At 49.0% G+C, this 21105-nt stretch overlaps 31 non-coding genes across 31 annotated transcripts; 15 read left to right on the plus strand and 16 right to left on the minus strand.

Moving 5' to 3' along the window:
• Positions 1–267: 267 nt before the first annotated feature.
• Positions 268–340, minus strand: Trnav-uac (transfer RNA valine (anticodon UAC)). Its single transcript has one exon. It is a non-coding gene; the product is annotated as a tRNA-Val (tRNA).
• A 235-nt stretch (positions 341–575) lies between these two features.
• Positions 576–647, plus strand: Trnap-cgg (transfer RNA proline (anticodon CGG)). The gene has a single exon. It is a non-coding gene; the product is annotated as a tRNA-Pro (tRNA).
• A 208-nt stretch (positions 648–855) lies between these two features.
• Trnav-aac (transfer RNA valine (anticodon AAC)) lies at positions 856–928 on the minus strand. Its single transcript has one exon. It is a non-coding gene; the product is annotated as a tRNA-Val (tRNA).
• A 1500-nt stretch (positions 929–2428) lies between these two features.
• On the plus strand, positions 2429–2500 carry Trnap-ugg (transfer RNA proline (anticodon UGG)). The gene has a single exon. It is a non-coding gene; the product is annotated as a tRNA-Pro (tRNA).
• Positions 2501–3136: 636 nt separating this feature from the next.
• Positions 3137–3209, minus strand: Trnav-uac (transfer RNA valine (anticodon UAC)). The gene has a single exon. It is a non-coding gene; the product is annotated as a tRNA-Val (tRNA).
• A 235-nt stretch (positions 3210–3444) lies between these two features.
• Trnap-cgg (transfer RNA proline (anticodon CGG)) lies at positions 3445–3516 on the plus strand. The gene has a single exon. It is a non-coding gene; the product is annotated as a tRNA-Pro (tRNA).
• A 208-nt stretch (positions 3517–3724) lies between these two features.
• Positions 3725–3797, minus strand: Trnav-aac (transfer RNA valine (anticodon AAC)). Its single transcript has one exon. It is a non-coding gene; the product is annotated as a tRNA-Val (tRNA).
• Positions 3798–5297: 1500 nt separating this feature from the next.
• Trnap-ugg (transfer RNA proline (anticodon UGG)) lies at positions 5298–5369 on the plus strand. Its single transcript has one exon. It is a non-coding gene; the product is annotated as a tRNA-Pro (tRNA).
• A 636-nt stretch (positions 5370–6005) lies between these two features.
• Positions 6006–6078, minus strand: Trnav-uac (transfer RNA valine (anticodon UAC)). The gene has a single exon. It is a non-coding gene; the product is annotated as a tRNA-Val (tRNA).
• Positions 6079–6313: 235 nt separating this feature from the next.
• On the plus strand, positions 6314–6385 carry Trnap-cgg (transfer RNA proline (anticodon CGG)). Its single transcript has one exon. It is a non-coding gene; the product is annotated as a tRNA-Pro (tRNA).
• A 208-nt stretch (positions 6386–6593) lies between these two features.
• Positions 6594–6666, minus strand: Trnav-aac (transfer RNA valine (anticodon AAC)). The gene has a single exon. It is a non-coding gene; the product is annotated as a tRNA-Val (tRNA).
• Positions 6667–8166: 1500 nt separating this feature from the next.
• Trnap-ugg (transfer RNA proline (anticodon UGG)) lies at positions 8167–8238 on the plus strand. The gene has a single exon. It is a non-coding gene; the product is annotated as a tRNA-Pro (tRNA).
• A 636-nt stretch (positions 8239–8874) lies between these two features.
• Positions 8875–8947, minus strand: Trnav-uac (transfer RNA valine (anticodon UAC)). Its single transcript has one exon. It is a non-coding gene; the product is annotated as a tRNA-Val (tRNA).
• Positions 8948–9182: 235 nt separating this feature from the next.
• Positions 9183–9254, plus strand: Trnap-cgg (transfer RNA proline (anticodon CGG)). Its single transcript has one exon. It is a non-coding gene; the product is annotated as a tRNA-Pro (tRNA).
• Positions 9255–9462: 208 nt separating this feature from the next.
• Trnav-aac (transfer RNA valine (anticodon AAC)) lies at positions 9463–9535 on the minus strand. The gene has a single exon. It is a non-coding gene; the product is annotated as a tRNA-Val (tRNA).
• Positions 9536–11035: 1500 nt separating this feature from the next.
• On the plus strand, positions 11036–11107 carry Trnap-ugg (transfer RNA proline (anticodon UGG)). The gene has a single exon. It is a non-coding gene; the product is annotated as a tRNA-Pro (tRNA).
• A 636-nt stretch (positions 11108–11743) lies between these two features.
• Positions 11744–11816, minus strand: Trnav-uac (transfer RNA valine (anticodon UAC)). Its single transcript has one exon. It is a non-coding gene; the product is annotated as a tRNA-Val (tRNA).
• Positions 11817–12051: 235 nt separating this feature from the next.
• On the plus strand, positions 12052–12123 carry Trnap-cgg (transfer RNA proline (anticodon CGG)). The gene has a single exon. It is a non-coding gene; the product is annotated as a tRNA-Pro (tRNA).
• A 208-nt stretch (positions 12124–12331) lies between these two features.
• Positions 12332–12404, minus strand: Trnav-aac (transfer RNA valine (anticodon AAC)). The gene has a single exon. It is a non-coding gene; the product is annotated as a tRNA-Val (tRNA).
• A 1500-nt stretch (positions 12405–13904) lies between these two features.
• Trnap-ugg (transfer RNA proline (anticodon UGG)) lies at positions 13905–13976 on the plus strand. The gene has a single exon. It is a non-coding gene; the product is annotated as a tRNA-Pro (tRNA).
• Positions 13977–14612: 636 nt separating this feature from the next.
• Positions 14613–14685, minus strand: Trnav-uac (transfer RNA valine (anticodon UAC)). The gene has a single exon. It is a non-coding gene; the product is annotated as a tRNA-Val (tRNA).
• Positions 14686–14920: 235 nt separating this feature from the next.
• Positions 14921–14992, plus strand: Trnap-cgg (transfer RNA proline (anticodon CGG)). The gene has a single exon. It is a non-coding gene; the product is annotated as a tRNA-Pro (tRNA).
• Positions 14993–15200: 208 nt separating this feature from the next.
• Trnav-aac (transfer RNA valine (anticodon AAC)) lies at positions 15201–15273 on the minus strand. The gene has a single exon. It is a non-coding gene; the product is annotated as a tRNA-Val (tRNA).
• A 1500-nt stretch (positions 15274–16773) lies between these two features.
• Positions 16774–16845, plus strand: Trnap-ugg (transfer RNA proline (anticodon UGG)). Its single transcript has one exon. It is a non-coding gene; the product is annotated as a tRNA-Pro (tRNA).
• A 636-nt stretch (positions 16846–17481) lies between these two features.
• On the minus strand, positions 17482–17554 carry Trnav-uac (transfer RNA valine (anticodon UAC)). Its single transcript has one exon. It is a non-coding gene; the product is annotated as a tRNA-Val (tRNA).
• A 235-nt stretch (positions 17555–17789) lies between these two features.
• Trnap-cgg (transfer RNA proline (anticodon CGG)) lies at positions 17790–17861 on the plus strand. The gene has a single exon. It is a non-coding gene; the product is annotated as a tRNA-Pro (tRNA).
• A 208-nt stretch (positions 17862–18069) lies between these two features.
• Positions 18070–18142, minus strand: Trnav-aac (transfer RNA valine (anticodon AAC)). Its single transcript has one exon. It is a non-coding gene; the product is annotated as a tRNA-Val (tRNA).
• Positions 18143–19642: 1500 nt separating this feature from the next.
• On the plus strand, positions 19643–19714 carry Trnap-ugg (transfer RNA proline (anticodon UGG)). The gene has a single exon. It is a non-coding gene; the product is annotated as a tRNA-Pro (tRNA).
• A 636-nt stretch (positions 19715–20350) lies between these two features.
• Positions 20351–20423, minus strand: Trnav-uac (transfer RNA valine (anticodon UAC)). The gene has a single exon. It is a non-coding gene; the product is annotated as a tRNA-Val (tRNA).
• A 235-nt stretch (positions 20424–20658) lies between these two features.
• On the plus strand, positions 20659–20730 carry Trnap-cgg (transfer RNA proline (anticodon CGG)). Its single transcript has one exon. It is a non-coding gene; the product is annotated as a tRNA-Pro (tRNA).
• Positions 20731–20938: 208 nt separating this feature from the next.
• Trnav-aac (transfer RNA valine (anticodon AAC)) lies at positions 20939–21011 on the minus strand. The gene has a single exon. It is a non-coding gene; the product is annotated as a tRNA-Val (tRNA).
• Between the last annotated feature and the right edge of the window lie 94 nt (positions 21012–21105).

The raw sequence follows: 21105 nt of genomic DNA on the forward strand, positions 1-21105 counted from the left end.
GCTGTGACAAGGCGAGTGCAGTGAGCTCAGGAAAGCCAGTATGAAGCGCACTTGAAGTAGTCCTGAAGAAATGGATTATAAACTTTGCCGGCCAGAATGGAGCTACGAGCGTTCTGAGTTACTGAATACCGGTACACTATGGGAGCAAGAGCATTTGACAGTAAAATGAAGCGATATCCGTGTAGCACACGACATTTATTATCCATGCATACGCAGACGTGACGTAATCTCGGAAATGGAATCCGAAAAGGGGTTTAAAAAAAGTCGTGTTTCCGCCCGGGATCGAACCGGAGACCTTCTGCGTGTAAAGCAGACGTGATAACCGCTACACCACGGAAACGACGGCTCTGCGGCTGTTCTACCTAGAAACCCGTAGTGGCAACAGATTTTTCCTGCGTAAGCAAAGGCATCGCCTACGAGCTCCCTCCGATTCTAGAAGTTTGCTATTGTAAAAGACATCGATGAAAACAATCAAACCGCAACAGCCAGGGAAAACGCTGGGTGAGCGGCAGCTCTGCATGGTGATACCAAGAACGGAGGCGTCAGTCATGTGCAGCGCTTAGACGCTACGAACAGGCTCGTTGGTCTAGGGGTATGATTCCTGCTTCGGGTGCAGGATGGCCCGGGTTCAAATCCCGGACGAGCCCTTGCGTTTTGTGCAAACGTGTGGCAACTACCGTCATGCCGGCGGCTGTTCCGCGCATTTCCAGCCCTCCAGGTAAGCACAAAAACCAAGTAGCCGGTTCTGAAAGAGTTTCATGTATCATCTGAGCCCTGGTGGTGGGCCGTTTGAAATTGATTTAAATGGTCACAGTAGAGATTGTAGCAAGGGTCTTGTTGAGTGCGACGAAAAAGTGTTTCCGCCCGGAATCGAACCGGGGACCTTCTGCGTGTTAGGCAGACGTGATAACCGCTACACCACGGAAACTGCTACGCTCTGTGCTCCACATCTGACACAACTTGTAGGACGATCGCAACTTTGGCGTAAAAATCACTTTGCGGAAACGCACAATGCAGGTATTTCGCATTCGTATGCAACAATCGACAGCACCCTTGCCTGTCTGAATGCCATCACGAATGAGAGCCCAAGAAGTCGTCGGAAATGCTCGCGGCCGAGTCCTCAGCAGCATCAGCTTCTCATTCTTTCCATACGAGGTACCGTCAATTCGCGCAGTCGCTATTGCAAATGATGTCACCAAAAGCAATCACTTCGTTAGCGGCGAGGAGCCCGGACTCAGCGGTAGCTCTACATGAAGGCACCAGCAGCTCCGTCAGGCCACCGCTGGCGCGCCGGCGCCCGGACCCACGACCGTCAATGACGCTGCAGTCGATGTACTTCTTAATATCGCTTTTGGAAGAAGGAAACCAGGTGTAAATCACACAGTATTTTACTGATGATCTGGAAACGCAAGTTTAGAATAAGTAGAACATTATATAAAATGTGTTGTGTGGTCGAGCGACACCCACGCCTCGCTCTCGCCAGATTATCGTTGCTGCACGGAATGATTGTTAAGGCACCGACGGCTTCAGAGTTCGTCTTCTCGAAGTTTTGCTTTTGCAGTACATTCCGCAATCTTTTCGTTATGAGTCGTCTGTTTCGGTTTCCCGATGTAGTTTTGCTCACTGCTCTCGACTTCTCTTAACCCCGAGCCACCACTAGCCGAAAATTCCGCACTGCTATCTGGTCAATCTGCAGAGCTCGATGAAGGCGTCGCGGTCGTTCCTGAGCTGATGAAACGGCCGAATCTGTAGTTGTTCCCAGATCTCTTCCACAACAACGGCCTCCCAGACGCTTGGATTACAGGAGTACGCCACTACTCCCAGCCGGAGAACTGCATTTGAAAGCGTAATAACATGAGCTACACGTAACTCCGATTTCTGTGTCTGACCTACTTTTAATGAAACTGTCGTCGATTTACTTACTACTATCGCTGCTGGACGAAGCAGATCAGGTGAAAACCATCAGTATTCTTGTAACGAAGAGGTAATGGAAATTTAGGTAAAACAATATCAAAAAAAGTTGTGTGGTGGAGCGACACGTACAGTTGGCTCTTCCTAGATGATCATTGCTGCACGGAATAATTGTTAAGGCACCGACGCCTTCAGGATTGGTCTTCTGGTAGTTTTGCTTGCAGTATATTCCGCAATCTTTTCGTTATGAGTTGGTGTTTCGGATTCCCGATGTTCTTTTGTTTAGTGCATTTGCCTTCCCTTGACACTGAGAAAGCACATGACGAAAGTGAAACACCACCGTCTGTTCATCTGCAGAGCGCGATGAAATTATTCACTCTATATTCATTGCCTTTCATATTCTTCCCATCAGTGGTGAGCGCTGCCTTCAGAAAGCGCTTTTGTTTCTGATTTACATGGAAGTTAGTGTTCCTCGGAGCTGGACTGCTTGGGATTAGCTTCATTGCTACTGGCAGGTGGCTCGTTGGTCTAGGGGTATGATTCCTGCTTTGGGTGCAGGAGGTCCCGGGTTCAAATCCCGGACGAGCCCTACCGTTTTGACCGTGCTGAAGAGTAGGTGGAGCTCACCCACGTTTGCAGCTATGTAATGAAGAATAGATGCCTGCCGCAGCACGCTTTGTGTAGCACTACGGTGATGAAGGGACCGTTTGATATGGCAAGAATCTGACACCAGTAAATTACATGGGTCGATTGCTGTAGAAGAGCCGACAGTAATCTTGCATGCAACGGAAAACAAAGGTTGTCTTTGCAGAACATGTGCACCGTGAGTGGAGACGAACCTCAATCGTGGAGCAGTCTACCTTCATCTGATTAGCGACGATAACAACCAAAGGGTGGGATACAAGACTGAGCGTAGTTAAGAGTTTCTCACTATTAGTTACGTTCACACTTCAACAGAGCTGTGACAAGGCGAGTGCAGTGAGCTCAGGAAAGCCAGTATGAAGCGCACTTGAAGTAGTCCTGAAGAAATGGATTATAAACTTTGCCGGCCAGAATGGAGCTACGAGCGTTCTGAGTTACTGAATACCGGTACACTATGGGAGCAAGAGCATTTGACAGTAAAATGAAGCGATATCCGTGTAGCACACGACATTTATTATCCATGCATACGCAGACGTGACGTAATCTCGGAAATGGAATCCGAAAAGGGGTTTAAAAAAAGTCGTGTTTCCGCCCGGGATCGAACCGGGGACCTTCTGCGTGTAAAGCAGACGTGATAACCGCTACACCACGGAAACGACGGCTCTGCGGCTGTTCTACCTAGAAACCCGTAGTGGCAACAGATTTTTCCTGCGTAAGCAAAGGCATCGCCTACGAGCTCCCTCCGATTCTAGAAGTTTGCTATTGTAAAAGACATCGATGAAAACAATCAAACCGCAACAGCCAGGGAAAACGCTGGGTGAGCGGCAGCTCTGCATGGTGATACCAAGAACGGAGGCGTCAGTCATGTGCAGCGCTTAGACGCTACGAACAGGCTCGTTGGTCTAGGGGTATGATTCCTGCTTCGGGTGCAGGAGGTCCCGGGTTCAAATCCCGGACGAGCCCTTGCGTTTTGTGCAAACGTGTGGCAACTACCGTCATGCCGGCGGCTGTTCCGCGCATTTCCAGCCCTCCAGGTAAGCACAAAAACCAAGTAGCCGGTTCTGAAAGAGTTTCATGTATCATCTGAGCCCTGGTGGTGGGCCGTTTGAAATTGATTTAAATGGTCACAGTAGAGATTGTAGCAAGGGTCTTGTTGAGTGCGACGAAAAAGTGTTTCCGCCCGGAATCGAACCGGGGACCTTCTGCGTGTTAGGCAGACGTGATAACCGCTACACCACGGAAACTGCTACGCTCTGTGCTCCACATCTGACACAACTTGTAGGACGATCGCAACTTTGGCGTAAAAATCACTTTGCGGAAACGCACAATGCAGGTATTTCGCATTCGTATGCAACAATCGACAGCACCCTTGCCTGTCTGAATGCCATCACGAATGAGAGCCCAAGAAGTCGTCGGAAATGCTCGCGGCCGAGTCCTCAGCAGCATCAGCTTCTCATTCTTTCCATACGAGGTACCGTCAATTCGCGCAGTCGCTATTGCAAATGATGTCACCAAAAGCAATCACTTCGTTAGCGGCGAGGAGCCCGGACTCAGCGGTAGCTCTACATGAAGGCACCAGCAGCTCCGTCAGGCCACCGCTGGCGCGCCGGCGCCCGGACCCACGACCGTCAATGACGCTGCAGTCGATGTACTTCTTAATATCGCTTTTGGAAGAAGGAAACCAGGTGTAAATCACACAGTATTTTACTGATGATCTGGAAACGCAAGTTTAGAATAAGTAGAACATTATATAAAATGTGTTGTGTGGTCGAGCGACACCCACGCCTCGCTCTCGCCAGATTATCGTTGCTGCACGGAATGATTGTTAAGGCACCGACGGCTTCAGAGTTCGTCTTCTCGAAGTTTTGCTTTTGCAGTACATTCCGCAATCTTTTCGTTATGAGTCGTCTGTTTCGGTTTCCCGATGTAGTTTTGCTCACTGCTCTCGACTTCTCTTAACCCCGAGCCACCACTAGCCGAAAATTCCGCACTGCTATCTGGTCAATCTGCAGAGCTCGATGAAGGCGTCGCGGTCGTTCCTGAGCTGATGAAACGGCCGAATCTGTAGTTGTTCCCAGATCTCTTCCACAACAACGGCCTCTCAGACGCTTGGATTACAGGAGTACGCCACTACTCCCAGCCGGAGAACTGCATTTGAAAGCGTAATAACATGAGCTACACGTAACTCCGATTTCTGTGTCTGACCTACTTTTAATGAAACTGTCGTCGATTTACTTACTACTATCGCTGCTGGACGAAGCAGATCAGGTGAAAACCATCAGTATTCTTGTAACGAAGAGGTAATGGAAATTTAGGTAAAACAATATCAAAAAAAGTTGTGTGGTGGAGCGACACGTACAGTTGGCTCTTCCTAGATGATCATTGCTGCACGGAATAATTGTTAAGGCACCGACGCCTTCAGGATTGGTCTTCTGGTAGTTTTGCTTGCAGTATATTCCGCAATCTTTTCGTTATGAGTTGGTGTTTCGGATTCCCGATGTTCTTTTGTTTAGTGCATTTGCCTTCCCTTGACACTGAGAAAGCACATGACGAAAGTGAAACACCACCGTCTGTTCATCTGCAGAGCGCGATGAAATTATTCACTCTATATTCATTGCCTTTCATATTCTTCCCATCAGTGGTGAGCGCTGCCTTCAGAAAGCGCTTTTGTTTCTGATTTACATGGAAGTTAGTGTTCCTCGGAGCTGGACTGCTTGGGATTAGCTTCATTGCTACTGGCAGGTGGCTCGTTGGTCTAGGGGTATGATTCCTGCTTTGGGTGCAGGAGGTCCCGGGTTCAAATCCCGGACGAGCCCTACCGTTTTGACCGTGCTGAAGAGTAGTTGGAGCTCACCCACGTTTGCAGCTCTGTAATGAAGAATAGATGCCTGCCGCAGCACGCTTTGTGTAGCACTACGGTGATGAAGGGACCGTTTGATATGGCAAGAATCTGACACCAGTAAATTACATGGGTCGATTGCTGTAGAAGAGCCGACAGTAATCTTGCATGCAACGGAAAACAAAGGTTGTCTTTGCAGAACATGTGCACCGTGAGTGGAGACGAACCTCAATCGTGGAGCAGTCTACCTTCATCTGATTAGCGACGACAACAACCAAAGGGTGGGATACAAGACTGAGCGTAGTTAAGAGTTTCTCACTATTAGTTACGTTCACACTTCAACAGAGCTGTGACAAGGCGAGTGCAGTGAGCTCAGGAAAGCCAGTATGAAGCGCACTTGAAGTAGTCCTGAAGAAATGGATTATAAACTTTGCCGGCCAGAATGGAGCTACGAGCGTTCTGAGTTACTGAATACCGGTACACTATGGGAGCAAGAGCATTTGACAGTAAAATGAAGCGATATCCGTGTAGCACACGACATTTATTATCCATGCATACGCAGACGTGACGTAATCTCGGAAATGGAATCCGAAAAGGGGTTTAAAAAAAGTCGTGTTTCCGCCCGGGATCGAACCGGGGACCTTCTGCGTGTAAAGCAGACGTGATAACCGCTACACCACGGAAACGACGGCTCTGCGGCTGTTCTACCTAGAAACCCGTAGTGGCAACAGATTTTTCCTGCGTAAGCAAAGGCATCGCCTACGAGCTCCCTCCGATTCTAGAAGTTTGCTATTGTAAAAGACATCGATGAAAACAATCAAACCGCAACAGCCAGGGAAAACGCTGGGTGAGCGGCAGCTCTGCATGGTGATACCAAGAACGGAGGCGTCAGTCATGTGCAGCGCTTAGACGCTACGAACAGGCTCGTTGGTCTAGGGGTATGATTCCTGCTTCGGGTGCAGGAGGGCCCGGGTTCAAATCCCGGACGAGCCCTTGCGTTTTGTGCAAATGTGTGGCAACTACCGTCATGCCGGCGGCTGTTCCGCGCATTTCCAGCCCTCCAGGTAAGCACAAAAACCAAGTAGCCGGTTCTGAAAGAGTTTCATGTATCATCTGAGCCCTGGTGGTGGGCCGTTTGAAATTGATTTAAATGGTCACAGTAGAGATTGTAGCAAGGGTCTTGTTGAGTGCGACGAAAAAGTGTTTCCGCCCGGAATCGAACCGGGGACCTTCTGCGTGTTAGGCAGACGTGATAACCGCTACACCACGGAAACTGCTACGCTCTGTGCTCCACATCTGACACAACTTGTAGGACGATCGCAACTTTGGCGTAAAAATCACTTTGCGGAAACGCACAATGCAGGTATTTCGCATTCGTATGCAACAATCGACAGCACCCTTGCCTGTCTGAATGCCATCACGAATGAGAGCCCAAGAAGTCGTCGGAAATGCTCGCGGCCGAGTCCTCAGCAGCATCAGCTTCTCATTCTTTCCATACGAGGTACCGTCAATTCGCGCAGTCGCTATTGCAAATGATGTCACCAAAAGCAATCACTTCGTTAGCGGCGAGGAGCCCGGACTCAGCGGTAGCTCTACATGAAGGCACCAGCAGCTCCGTCAGGCCACCGCTGGCGCGCCGGCGCCCGGACCCACGACCGTCAATGACGCTGCAGTCGATGTACTTCTTAATATCGCTTTTGGAAGAAGGAAACCAGGTGTAAATCACACAGTATTTTACTGATGATCTGGAAACGCAAGTTTAGAATAAGTAGAACATTATATAAAATGTGTTGTGTGGTCGAGCGACACCCACGCCTCGCTCTCGCCAGATTATCGTTGCTGCACGGAATGATTGTTAAGGCACCGACGGCTTCAGAGTTCGTCTTCTCGAAGTTTTGCTTTTGCAGTACATTCCGCAATCTTTTCGTTATGAGTCGTCTGTTTCGGTTTCCCGATGTAGTTTTGCTCACTGCTCTCGACTTCTCTTAACCCCGAGCCACCACTAGCCGAAAATTCCGCACTGCTATCTGGTCAATCTGCAGAGCTCGATGAAGGCGTCGCGGTCGTTCCTGAGCTGATGAAACGGCCGAATCTGTAGTTGTTCCCAGATCTCTTCCACAACAACGGCCTCCCAGACGCTTGGATTACAGGAGTACGCCACTACTCCCAGCCGGAGAACTGCATTTGAAAGCGTAATAACATGAGCTACACGTAACTCCGATTTCTGTGTCTGACCTACTTTTAATGAAACTGTCGTCGATTTACTTACTACTATCGCTGCTGGACGAAGCAGATCAGGTGAAAACCATCAGTATTCTTGTAACGAAGAGGTAATGGAAATTTAGGTAAAACAATATCAAAAAAAGTTGTGTGGTGGAGCGACACGTACAGTTGGCTCTTCCTAGATGATCATTGCTGCACGGAATAATTGTTAAGGCACCGACGCCTTCAGGATTGGTCTTCTGGTAGTTTTGCTTGCAGTATATTCCGCAATCTTTTCGTTATGAGTTGGTGTTTCGGATTCCCGATGTTCTTTTGTTTAGTGCATTTGCCTTCCCTTGACACTGAGAAAGCACATGACGAAAGTGAAACACCACCGTCTGTTCATCTGCAGAGCGCGATGAAATTATTCACTCTATATTCATTGCCTTTCATATTCTTCCCATCAGTGGTGAGCGCTGCCTTCAGAAAGCGCTTTTGTTTCTGATTTACATGGAAGTTAGTGTTCCTCGGAGCTGGACTGCTTGGGATTAGCTTCATTGCTACTGGCAGGTGGCTCGTTGGTCTAGGGGTATGATTCCTGCTTTGGGTGCAGGAGGTCTCGGGTTCAAATCCCGGACGAGCCCTACCGTTTTGACCGTGCTGAAGAGTAGGTGGAGCTCACCCACGTTTGCAGCTCTGTAATGAAGAATAGATGACTGCCGCAGCACGCTTTGTGTAGCACTACGGTGATGAAGGGACCGTTTGATATGGCAAGAATCTGACACCAGTAAATTACATGGGTCGATTGCTGTAGAAGAGCCGACAGTAATCTTGCATGCAACGGAAAACAAAGGTTGTCTTTGCAGAACATGTGCACCGTGAGTGGAGACGAACCTCAATCGTGGAGCAGTCTACCTTCATCTGATTAGCGACGATAACAACCAAAGGGTGGGATACAAGACTGAGCGTAGTTAAGAGTTTCTCACTATTAGTTACGTTCACACTTCAACAGAGCTGTGACAAGGCGAGTGCAGTGAGCTCAGGAAAGCCAGTATGAAGCGCACTTGAAGTAGTCCTGAAGAAATGGATTATAAACTTTGCCGGCCAGAATGGAGCTACGAGCGTTCTGAGTTACTGAATACCGGTACACTATGGGAGCAAGAGCATTTGACAGTAAAATGAAGCGATATCCGTGTAGCACACGACATTTATTATCCATGCATACGCAGACGTGACGTAATCTCGGAAATGGAATCCGAAAAGGGGTTTAAAAAAAGTCGTGTTTCCGCCCGGGATCGAACCGGGGACCTTCTGCGTGTAAAGCAGACGTGATAACCGCTACACCACGGAAACGACGGCTCTGCGGCTGTTCTACCTAGAAACCCGTAGTGGCAACAGATTTTTCCTGCGTAAGCAAAGGCATCGCCTACGAGCTCCCTCCGATTCTAGAAGTTTGCTATTGTAAAAGACATCGATGAAAACAATCAAACCGCAACAGCCAGGGAAAACGCTGGGTGAGCGGCAGCTCTGCATGGTGATACCAAGAACGGAGGCGTCAGTCATGTGCAGCGCTTAGACGCTACGAACAGGCTCGTTGGTCTAGGGGTATGATTCCTGCTTCGGGTGCAGGAGGTCCCGCGTTCAAATCCCGGACGAGCCCTTGCGTTTTGTGCAAACGTGTGGCAACTACCGTCATGCCGGCGGCTGTTCCGCGCATTTCCAGCCCTCCAGGTAAGCACAAAAACCAAGTAGCCGGTTCTGAAAGAGTTTCATGTATCATCTGAGCCCTGGTGGTGGGCCGTTTGAAATTGATTTAAATGGTCACAGTAGAGATTGTAGCAAGGGTCTTGTTGAGTGCGACGAAAAAGTGTTTCCGCCCGGAATCGAACCGGGGACCTTCTGCGTGTTAGGCAGACGTGATAACCGCTACACCACGGAAACTGCTACGCTCTGTGCTCCACATCTGACACAACTTGTAGGACGATCGCAACTTTGGCGTAAAAATCACTTTGCGGAAACGCACAATGCAGGTATTTCGCATTCGTATGCAACAATCGACAGCACCCTTGCCTGTCTGAATGCCATCACGAATGAGAGCCCAAGAAGTCGTCGGAAATGCTCGCGGCCGAGTCCTCAGCAGCATCAGCTTCTCATTCTTTCCATACGAGGTACCGTCAATTCGCGCAGTCGCTATTGCAAATGATGTCACCAAAAGCAATCACTTCGTTAGCGGCGAGGAGCCCGGACTCAGCGGTAGCTCTACATGAAGGCACCAGCAGCTCCGTCAGGCCACCGCTGGCGCGCCGGCGCCCGGACCCACGACCGTCAATGACGCTGCAGTCGATGTACTTCTTAATATCGCTTTTGGAAGAAGGAAACCAGGTGTAAATCACACAGTATTTTACTGATGATCTGGAAACGCAAGTTTAGAATAAGTAGAACATTATATAAAATGTGTTGTGTGGTCGAGCGACACCCACGCCTCGCTCTCGCCAGATTATCGTTGCTGCACGGAATGATTGTTAAGGCACCGACGGCTTCAGAGTTCGTCTTCTCGAAGTTTTGCTTTTGCAGTACATTCCGCAATCTTTTCGTTATGAGTCGTCTGTTTCGGTTTCCCGATGTAGTTTTGCTCACTGCTCTCGACTTCTCTTAACCCCGAGCCACCACTAGCCGAAAATTCCGCACTGCTATCTGGTCAATCTGCAGAGCTCGATGAAGGCGTCGCGGTCGTTCCTGAGCTGATGAAACGGCCGAATCTGTAGTTGTTCCCAGATCTCTTCCACAACAACGGCCTCTCAGACGCTTGGATTACAGGAGTACGCCACTACTCCCAGCCGGAGAACTGCATTTGAAAGCGTAATAACATGAGCTACACGTAACTCCGATTTCTGTGTCTGACCTACTTTTAATGAAACTGTCGTCGATTTACTTACTACTATCGCTGCTGGACGAAGCAGATCAGGTGAAAACCATCAGTATTCTTGTAACGAAGAGGTAATGGAAATTTAGGTAAAACAATATCAAAAAAAGTTGTGTGGTGGAGCGACACGTACAGTTGGCTCTTCCTAGATGATCATTGCTGCACGGAATAATTGTTAAGGCACCGACGCCTTCAGGATTGGTCTTCTGGTAGTTTTGCTTGCAGTATATTCCGCAATCTTTTCGTTATGAGTTGGTGTTTCGGATTCCCGATGTTCTTTTGTTTAGTGCATTTGCCTTCCCTTGACACTGAGAAAGCACATGACGAAAGTGAAACACCACCGTCTGTTCATCTGCAGAGCGCGATGAAATTATTCACTCTATATTCATTGCCTTTCATATTCTTCCCATCAGTGGTGAGCGCTGCCTTCAGAAAGCGCTTTTGTTTCTGATTTACATGGAAGTTAGTGTTCCTCGGAGCTGGACTGCTTGGGATTAGCTTCATTGCTACTGGCAGGTGGCTCGTTGGTCTAGGGGTATGATTCCTGCTTTGGGTGCAGGAGGTCCCGGGTTCAAATCCCGGACGAGCCCTACCGTTTTGACCGTGCTGAAGAGTAGGTGGAGCTCACCCACGTTTGCAGCTCTGTAATGAAGAATAGATGCCTGCCGCAGCACGCTTTGTGTAGCACTACGGTGATGAAGGGACCGTTTGATATGGCAAGAATCTGACACCAGTAAATTACATGGGTCGATTGCTGTAGAAGAGCCGACAGTAATCTTGCATGCAACGGAAAACAAAGGTTGTCTTTGCAGAACATGTGCACCGTGAGTGGAGACGAACCTCAATCGTGGAGCAGTCTACCTTCATCTGATTAGCGACGACAACAACCAAAGGGTGGGATACAAGACTGAGCGTAGTTAAGAGTTTCTCACTATTAGTTACGTTCACACTTCAACAGAGCTGTGACAAGGCGAGTGCAGTGAGCTCAGGAAAGCCAGTATGAAGCGCACTTGAAGTAGTCCTGAAGAAATGGATTATAAACTTTGCCGGCCAGAATGGAGCTACGAGCGTTCTGAGTTACTGAATACCGGTACACTATGGGAGCAAGAGCATTTGACAGTAAAATGAAGCGATATCCGTGTAGCACACGACATTTATTATCCATGCATACGCAGACGTGACGTAATCTCGGAAATGGAATCCGAAAAGGGGTTTAAAAAAAGTCGTGTTTCCGCCCGGGATCGAACCGGGGACCTTCTGCGTGTAAAGCAGACGTGATAACCGCTACACCACGGAAACGACGGCTCTGCGGCTGTTCTACCTAGAAACCCGTAGTGGCAACAGATTTTTCCTGCGTAAGCAAAGGCATCGCCTACGAGCTCCCTCCGATTCTAGAAGTTTGCTATTGTAAAAGACATCGATGAAAACAATCAAACCGCAACAGCCAGGGAAAACGCTGGGTGAGCGGCAGCTCTGCATGGTGATACCAAGAACGGAGGCGTCAGTCATGTGCAGCGCTTAGACGCTACGAACAGGCTCGTTGGTCTAGGGGTATGATTCCTGCTTCGGGTGCAGGAGGGCCCGGGTTCAAATCCCGGACGAGCCCTTGCGTTTTGTGCAAATGTGTGGCAACTACCGTCATGCCGGCGGCTGTTCCGCGCATTTCCAGCCCTCCAGGTAAGCACAAAAACCAAGTAGCCGGTTCTGAAAGAGTTTCATGTATCATCTGAGCCCTGGTGGTGGGCCGTTTGAAATTGATTTAAATGGTCACAGTAGAGATTGTAGCAAGGGTCTTGTTGAGTGCGACGAAAAAGTGTTTCCGCCCGGAATCGAACCGGGGACCTTCTGCGTGTTAGGCAGACGTGATAACCGCTACACCACGGAAACTGCTACGCTCTGTGCTCCACATCTGACACAACTTGTAGGACGATCGCAACTTTGGCGTAAAAATCACTTTGCGGAAACGCACAATGCAGGTATTTCGCATTCGTATGCAACAATCGACAGCACCCTTGCCTGTCTGAATGCCATCACGAATGAGAGCCCAAGAAGTCGTCGGAAATGCTCGCGGCCGAGTCCTCAGCAGCATCAGCTTCTCATTCTTTCCATACGAGGTACCGTCAATTCGCGCAGTCGCTATTGCAAATGATGTCACCAAAAGCAATCACTTCGTTAGCGGCGAGGAGCCCGGACTCAGCGGTAGCTCTACATGAAGGCACCAGCAGCTCCGTCAGGCCACCGCTGGCGCGCCGGCGCCCGGACCCACGACCGTCAATGACGCTGCAGTCGATGTACTTCTTAATATCGCTTTTGGAAGAAGGAAACCAGGTGTAAATCACACAGTATTTTACTGATGATCTGGAAACGCAAGTTTAGAATAAGTAGAACATTATATAAAATGTGTTGTGTGGTCGAGCGACACCCACGCCTCGCTCTCGCCAGATTATCGTTGCTGCACGGAATGATTGTTAAGGCACCGACGGCTTCAGAGTTCGTCTTCTCGAAGTTTTGCTTTTGCAGTACATTCCGCAATCTTTTCGTTATGAGTCGTCTGTTTCGGTTTCCCGATGTAGTTTTGCTCACTGCTCTCGACTTCTCTTAACCCCGAGCCACCACTAGCCGAAAATTCCGCACTGCTATCTGGTCAATCTGCAGAGCTCGATGAAGGCGTCGCGGTCGTTCCTGAGCTGATGAAACGGCCGAATCTGTAGTTGTTCCCAGATCTCTTCCACAACAACGGCCTCCCAGACGCTTGGATTACAGGAGTACGCCACTACTCCCAGCCGGAGAACTGCATTTGAAAGCGTAATAACATGAGCTACACGTAACTCCGATTTCTGTGTCTGACCTACTTTTAATGAAACTGTCGTCGATTTACTTACTACTATCGCTGCTGGACGAAGCAGATCAGGTGAAAACCATCAGTATTCTTGTAACGAAGAGGTAATGGAAATTTAGGTAAAACAATATCAAAAAAAGTTGTGTGGTGGAGCGACACGTACAGTTGGCTCTTCCTAGATGATCATTGCTGCACGGAATAATTGTTAAGGCACCGACGCCTTCAGGATTGGTCTTCTGGTAGTTTTGCTTGCAGTATATTCCGCAATCTTTTCGTTATGAGTTGGTGTTTCGGATTCCCGATGTTCTTTTGTTTAGTGCATTTGCCTTCCCTTGACACTGAGAAAGCACATGACGAAAGTGAAACACCACCGTCTGTTCATCTGCAGAGCGCGATGAAATTATTCACTCTATATTCATTGCCTTTCATATTCTTCCCATCAGTGGTGAGCGCTGCCTTCAGAAAGCGCTTTTGTTTCTGATTTACATGGAAGTTAGTGTTCCTCGGAGCTGGACTGCTTGGGATTAGCTTCATTGCTACTGGCAGGTGGCTCGTTGGTCTAGGGGTATGATTCCTGCTTTGGGTGCAGGAGGTCCCGGGTTCAAATCCCGGACGAGCCCTACCGTTTTGACCGTGCTGAAGAGTAGGTGGAGCTCACCCACGTTTGCAGCTCTGTAATGAAGAATAGATGCCTGCCGCAGCACGCTTTGTGTAGCACTACGGTGATGAAGGGACCGTTTGATATGGCAAGAATCTGACACCAGTAAATTACATGGGTCGATTGCTGTAGAAGAGCCGACAGTAATCTTGCATGCAACGGAAAACAAAGGTTGTCTTTGCAGAACATGTGCACCGTGAGTGGAGACGAACCTCAATCGTGGAGCAGTCTACCTTCATCTGATTAGCGACGACAACAACCAAAGGGTGGGATACAAGACTGAGCGTAGTTAAGAGTTTCTCACTATTAGTTACGTTCACACTTCAACAGAGCTGTGACAAGGCGAGTGCAGTGAGCTCAGGAAAGCCAGTATGAAGCGCACTTGAAGTAGTCCTGAAGAAATGGATTATAAACTTTGCCGGCCAGAATGGAGCTACGAGCGTTCTGAGTTACTGAATACCGGTACACTATGGGAGCAAGAGCATTTGACAGTAAAATGAAGCGATATCCGTGTAGCACACGACATTTATTATCCATGCATACGCAGACGTGACGTAATCTCGGAAATGGAATCCGAAAAGGGGTTTAAAAAAAGTCGTGTTTCCGCCCGGGATCGAACCGGGGACCTTCTGCGTGTAAAGCAGACGTGATAACCGCTACACCACGGAAACGACGGCTCTGCGGCTGTTCTACCTAGAAACCCGTAGTGGCAACAGATTTTTCCTGCGTAAGCAAAGGCATCGCCTACGAGCTCCCTCCGATTCTAGAAGTTTGCTATTGTAAAAGACATCGATGAAAACAATCAAACCGCAACAGCCAGGGAAAACGCTGGGTGAGCGGCAGCTCTGCATGGTGATACCAAGAACGGAGGCGTCAGTCATGTGCAGCGCTTAGACGCTACGAACAGGCTCGTTGGTCTAGGGGTATGATTCCTGCTTCGGGTGCAGGAGGGCCCGGGTTCAAATCCCGGACGAGCCCTTGCGTTTTGTGCAAATGTGTGGCAACTACCGTCATGCCGGCGGCTGTTCCGCGCATTTCCAGCCCTCCAGGTAAGCACAAAAACCAAGTAGCCGGTTCTGAAAGAGTTTCATGTATCATCTGAGCCCTGGTGGTGGGCCGTTTGAAATTGATTTAAATGGTCACAGTAGAGATTGTAGCAAGGGTCTTGTTGAGTGCGACGAAAAAGTGTTTCCGCCCGGAATCGAACCGGGGACCTTCTGCGTGTTAGGCAGACGTGATAACCGCTACACCACGGAAACTGCTACGCTCTGTGCTCCACATCTGACACAACTTGTAGGACGATCGCAACTTTGGCGTAAAAATCACTTTGCGGAAACGCACAATGCAGGTATTTCGCATTCGTATGCAACAATCGACAGCACCCTTGCCTGTCTGAATGCCATCACGAATGAGAGCCCAAGAAGTCGTCGGAAATGCTCGCGGCCGAGTCCTCAGCAGCATCAGCTTCTCATTCTTTCCATACGAGGTACCGTCAATTCGCGCAGTCGCTATTGCAAATGATGTCACCAAAAGCAATCACTTCGTTAGCGGCGAGGAGCCCGGACTCAGCGGTAGCTCTACATGAAGGCACCAGCAGCTCCGTCAGGCCACCGCTGGCGCGCCGGCGCCCGGACCCACGACCGTCAATGACGCTGCAGTCGATGTACTTCTTAATATCGCTTTTGGAAGAAGGAAACCAGGTGTAAATCACACAGTATTTTACTGATGATCTGGAAACGCAAGTTTAGAATAAGTAGAACATTATATAAAATGTGTTGTGTGGTCGAGCGACACCCACGCCTCGCTCTCGCCAGATTATCGTTGCTGCACGGAATGATTGTTAAGGCACCGACGGCTTCAGAGTTCGTCTTCTCGAAGTTTTGCTTTTGCAGTACATTCCGCAATCTTTTCGTTATGAGTCGTCTGTTTCGGTTTCCCGATGTAGTTTTGCTCACTGCTCTCGACTTCTCTTAACCCCGAGCCACCACTAGCCGAAAATTCCGCACTGCTATCTGGTCAATCTGCAGAGCTCGATGAAGGCGTCGCGGTCGTTCCTGAGCTGATGAAACGGCCGAATCTGTAGTTGTTCCCAGATCTCTTCCACAACAACGGCCTCTCAGACGCTTGGATTACAGGAGTACGCCACTACTCCCAGCCGGAGAACTGCATTTGAAAGCGTAATAACATGAGCTACACGTAACTCCGATTTCTGTGTCTGACCTACTTTTAATGAAACTGTCGTCGATTTACTTACTACTATCGCTGCTGGACGAAGCAGATCAGGTGAAAACCATCAGTATTCTTGTAACGAAGAGGTAATGGAAATTTAGGTAAAACAATATCAAAAAAAGTTGTGTGGTGGAGCGACACGTACAGTTGGCTCTTCCTAGATGATCATTGCTGCACGGAATAATTGTTAAGGCACCGACGCCTTCAGGATTGGTCTTCTGGTAGTTTTGCTTGCAGTATATTCCGCAATCTTTTCGTTATGAGTTGGTGTTTCGGATTCCCGATGTTCTTTTGTTTAGTGCATTTGCCTTCCCTTGACACTGAGAAAGCACATGACGAAAGTGAAACACCACCGTCTGTTCATCTGCAGAGCGCGATGAAATTATTCACTCTATATTCATTGCCTTTCATATTCTTCCCATCAGTGGTGAGCGCTGCCTTCAGAAAGCGCTTTTGTTTCTGATTTACATGGAAGTTAGTGTTCCTCGGAGCTGGACTGCTTGGGATTAGCTTCATTGCTACTGGCAGGTGGCTCGTTGGTCTAGGGGTATGATTCCTGCTTTGGGTGCAGGAGGTCCCGGGTTCAAATCCCGGACGAGCCCTACCGTTTTGACCGTGCTGAAGAGTAGGTGGAGCTCACCCACGTTTGCAGCTCTGTAATGAAGAATAGATGCCTGCCGCAGCACGCTTTGTGTAGCACTACGGTGATGAAGGGACCGTTTGATATGGCAAGAATCTGACACCAGTAAATTACATGGGTCGATTGCTGTAGAAGAGCCGACAGTAATCTTGCATGCAACGGAAAACAAAGGTTGTCTTTGCAGAACATGTGCACCGTGAGTGGAGACGAACCTCAATCGTGGAGCAGTCTACCTTCATCTGATTAGCGACGACAACAACCAAAGGGTGGGATACAAGACTGAGCGTAGTTAAGAGTTTCTCACTATTAGTTACGTTCACACTTCAACAGAGCTGTGACAAGGCGAGTGCAGTGAGCTCAGGAAAGCCAGTATGAAGCGCACTTGAAGTAGTCCTGAAGAAATGGATTATAAACTTTGCCGGCCAGAATGGAGCTACGAGCGTTCTGAGTTACTGAATACCGGTACACTATGGGAGCAAGAGCATTTGACAGTAAAATGAAGCGATATCCGTGTAGCACACGACATTTATTATCCATGCATACGCAGACGTGACGTAATCTCGGAAATGGAATCCGAAAAGGGGTTTAAAAAAAGTCGTGTTTCCGCCCGGGATCGAACCGGGGACCTTCTGCGTGTAAAGCAGACGTGATAACCGCTACACCACGGAAACGACGGCTCTGCGGCTGTTCTACCTAGAAACCCGTAGTGGCAACAGATTTTTCCTGCGTAAGCAAAGGCATCGCCTACGAGCTCCCTCCGATTCTAGAAGTTTGCTATTGTAAAAGACATCGATGAAAACAATCAAACCGCAACAGCCAGGGAAAACGCTGGGTGAGCGGCAGCTCTGCATGGTGATACCAAGAACGGAGGCGTCAGTCATGTGCAGCGCTTAGACGCTACGAACAGGCTCGTTGGTCTAGGGGTATGATTCCTGCTTCGGGTGCAGGAGGGCCCGGGTTCAAATCCCGGACGAGCCCTTGCGTTTTGTGCAAATGTGTGGCAACTACCGTCATGCCGGCGGCTGTTCCGCGCATTTCCAGCCCTCCAGGTAAGCACAAAAACCAAGTAGCCGGTTCTGAAAGAGTTTCATGTATCATCTGAGCCCTGGTGGTGGGCCGTTTGAAATTGATTTAAATGGTCACAGTAGAGATTGTAGCAAGGGTCTTGTTGAGTGCGACGAAAAAGTGTTTCCGCCCGGAATCGAACCGGGGACCTTCTGCGTGTTAGGCAGACGTGATAACCGCTACACCACGGAAACTGCTACGCTCTGTGCTCCACATCTGACACAACTTGTAGGACGATCGCAACTTTGGCGTAAAAATCACTTTGCGGAAACGCACAATGCAGGTATTTCGCATTCGTATGCAACAATCGACAGCACCCTTGCCTGTCTGAATGCCATCACGAATGAGAGCCCAAGAAGTCGTCGGAAATGCTCGCGGCCGAGTCCTCAGCAGCATCAGCTTCTCATTCTTTCCATACGAGGTACCGTCAATTCGCGCAGTCGCTATTGCAAATGATGTCACCAAAAGCAATCACTTCGTTAGCGGCGAGGAGCCCGGACTCAGCGGTAGCTCTACATGAAGGCACCAGCAGCTCCGTCAGGCCACCGCTGGCGCGCCGGCGCCCGGACCCACGACCGTCAATGACGCTGCAGTCGATGTACTTCTTAATATCGCTTTTGGAAGAAGGAAACCAGGTGTAAATCACACAGTATTTTACTGATGATCTGGAAACGCAAGTTTAGAATAAGTAGAACATTATATAAAATGTGTTGTGTGGTCGAGCGACACCCACGCCTCGCTCTCGCCAGATTATCGTTGCTGCACGGAATGATTGTTAAGGCACCGACGGCTTCAGAGTTCGTCTTCTCGAAGTTTTGCTTTTGCAGTACATTCCGCAATCTTTTCGTTATGAGTCGTCTGTTTCGGTTTCCCGATGTAGTTTTGCTCACTGCTCTCGACTTCTCTTAACCCCGAGCCACCACTAGCCGAAAATTCCGCACTGCTATCTGGTCAATCTGCAGAGCTCGATGAAGGCGTCGCGGTCGTTCCTGAGCTGATGAAACGGCCGAATCTGTAGTTGTTCCCAGATCTCTTCCACAACAACGGCCTCCCAGACGCTTGGATTACAGGAGTACGCCACTACTTCCAGCCGGAGAACTGCATTTGAAAGCGTAATAACATGAGCTACACGTAACTCCGATTTCTGTGTCTGACCTACTTTTAATGAAACTGTCGTCGATTTACTTACTACTATCGCTGCTGGACGAAGCAGATCAGGTGAAAACCATCAGTATTCTTGTAACGAAGAGGTAATGGAAATTTAGGTAAAACAATATCAAAAAAAGTTGTGTGGTGGAGCGACACGTACAGTTGGCTCTTCCTAGATGATCATTGCTGCACGGAATAATTGTTAAGGCACCGACGCCTTCAGGATTGGTCTTCTGGTAGTTTTGCTTGCAGTATATTCCGCAATCTTTTCGTTATGAGTTGGTGTTTCGGATTCCCGATGTTCTTTTGTTTAGTGCATTTGCCTTCCCTTGACACTGAGAAAGCACATGACGAAAGTGAAACACCACCGTCTGTTCATCTGCAGAGCGCGATGAAATTATTCACTCTATATTCATTGCCTTTCATATTCTTCCCATCAGTGGTGAGCGCTGCCTTCAGAAAGCGCTTTTGTTTCTGATTTACATGGAAGTTAGTGTTCCTCGGAGCTGGACTGCTTGGGATTAGCTTCATTGCTACTGGCAGGTGGCTCGTTGGTCTAGGGGTATGATTCCTGCTTTGGGTGCAGGAGGTCCCGGGTTCAAATCCCGGACGAGCCCTACCGTTTTGACCGTGCTGAAGAGTAGGTGGAGCTCACCCACGTTTGCAGCTCTGTAATGAAGAATAGATGCCTGCCGCAGCACGCTTTGTGTAGCACTACGGTGATGAAGGGACCGTTTGATATGGCAAGAATCTGACACCAGTAAATTACATGGGTCGATTGCTGTAGAAGAGCCGACAGTAATCTTGCATGCAACGGAAAACAAAGGTTGTCTTTGCAGAACATGTGCACCGTGAGTGGAGACGAACCTCAATCGTGGAGCAGTCTACCTTCATCTGATTAGCGACGATAACAACCAAAGGGTGGGATACAAGACTGAGCGTAGTTAAGAGTTTCTCACTATTAGTTACGTTCACACTTCAACAGAGCTGTGACAAGGCGAGTGCAGTGAGCTCAGGAAAGCCAGTATGAAGCGCACTTGAAGTAGTCCTGAAGAAATGGATTATAAACTTTGCCGGCCAGAATGGAGCTACGAGCGTTCTGAGTTACTGAATACCGGTACACTATGGGAGCAAGAGCATTTGACAGTAAAATGAAGCGATATCCGTGTAGCACACGACATTTATTATCCATGCGTACGCAGACGTGACGTAATCTCGGAAATGGAATCCGAAAAGGGGTTTAAAAAAAGTCGTGTTTCCGCCCGGGATCGAACCGGGGACCTTCTGCGTGTAAAGCAGACGTGATAACCGCTACACCACGGAAACGACGGCTCTGCGGCTGTTCTACCTAGAAACCCGTAGTGGCAACAGATTTTTCCTGCGTAAGCAAAGGCATCGCCTACGAGCTCCCTCCGATTCTAGAAGTTTGCTATTGTAAAAGACATCGATGAAAACAATCAAACCGCAACAGCCAGGGAAAACGCTGGGTGAGCGGCAGCTCTGCATGGTGATACCAAGAACGGAGGCGTCAGTCATGTGCAGCGCTTAGACGCTACGAACAGGCTCGTTGGTCTAGGGGTATGATTCCTGCTTCGGGTGCAGGAGGGCCCGGGTTCAAATCCCGGACGAGCCCTTGCGTTTTGTGCAAATGTGTGGCAACTACCGTCATGCCGGCGGCTGTTCCGCGCATTTCCAGCCCTCCAGGTAAGCACAAAAACCAAGTAGCCGGTTCTGAAAGAGTTTCATGTATCATCTGAGCCCTGGTGGTGGGCCGTTTGAAATTGATTTAAATGGTCACAGTAGAGATTGTAGCAAGGGTCTTGTTGAGTGCGACGAAAAAGTGTTTCCGCCCGGAATCGAACCGGGGACCTTCTGCGTGTTAGGCAGACGTGATAACCGCTACACCACGGAAACTGCTACGCTCTGTGCTCCACATCTGACACAACTTGTAGGACGATCGCAACTTTGGCGTAAAAATCACTTTGCGGAAACGCACAATGCAGGTATT

This window comes from Schistocerca cancellata, unplaced genomic scaffold (assembly GCF_023864275.1).
Source record: "Schistocerca cancellata isolate TAMUIC-IGC-003103 unplaced genomic scaffold, iqSchCanc2.1 HiC_scaffold_634, whole genome shotgun sequence".
Classification (NCBI taxonomy): Eukaryota; Metazoa; Arthropoda; class Insecta; order Orthoptera; family Acrididae; genus Schistocerca; species Schistocerca cancellata.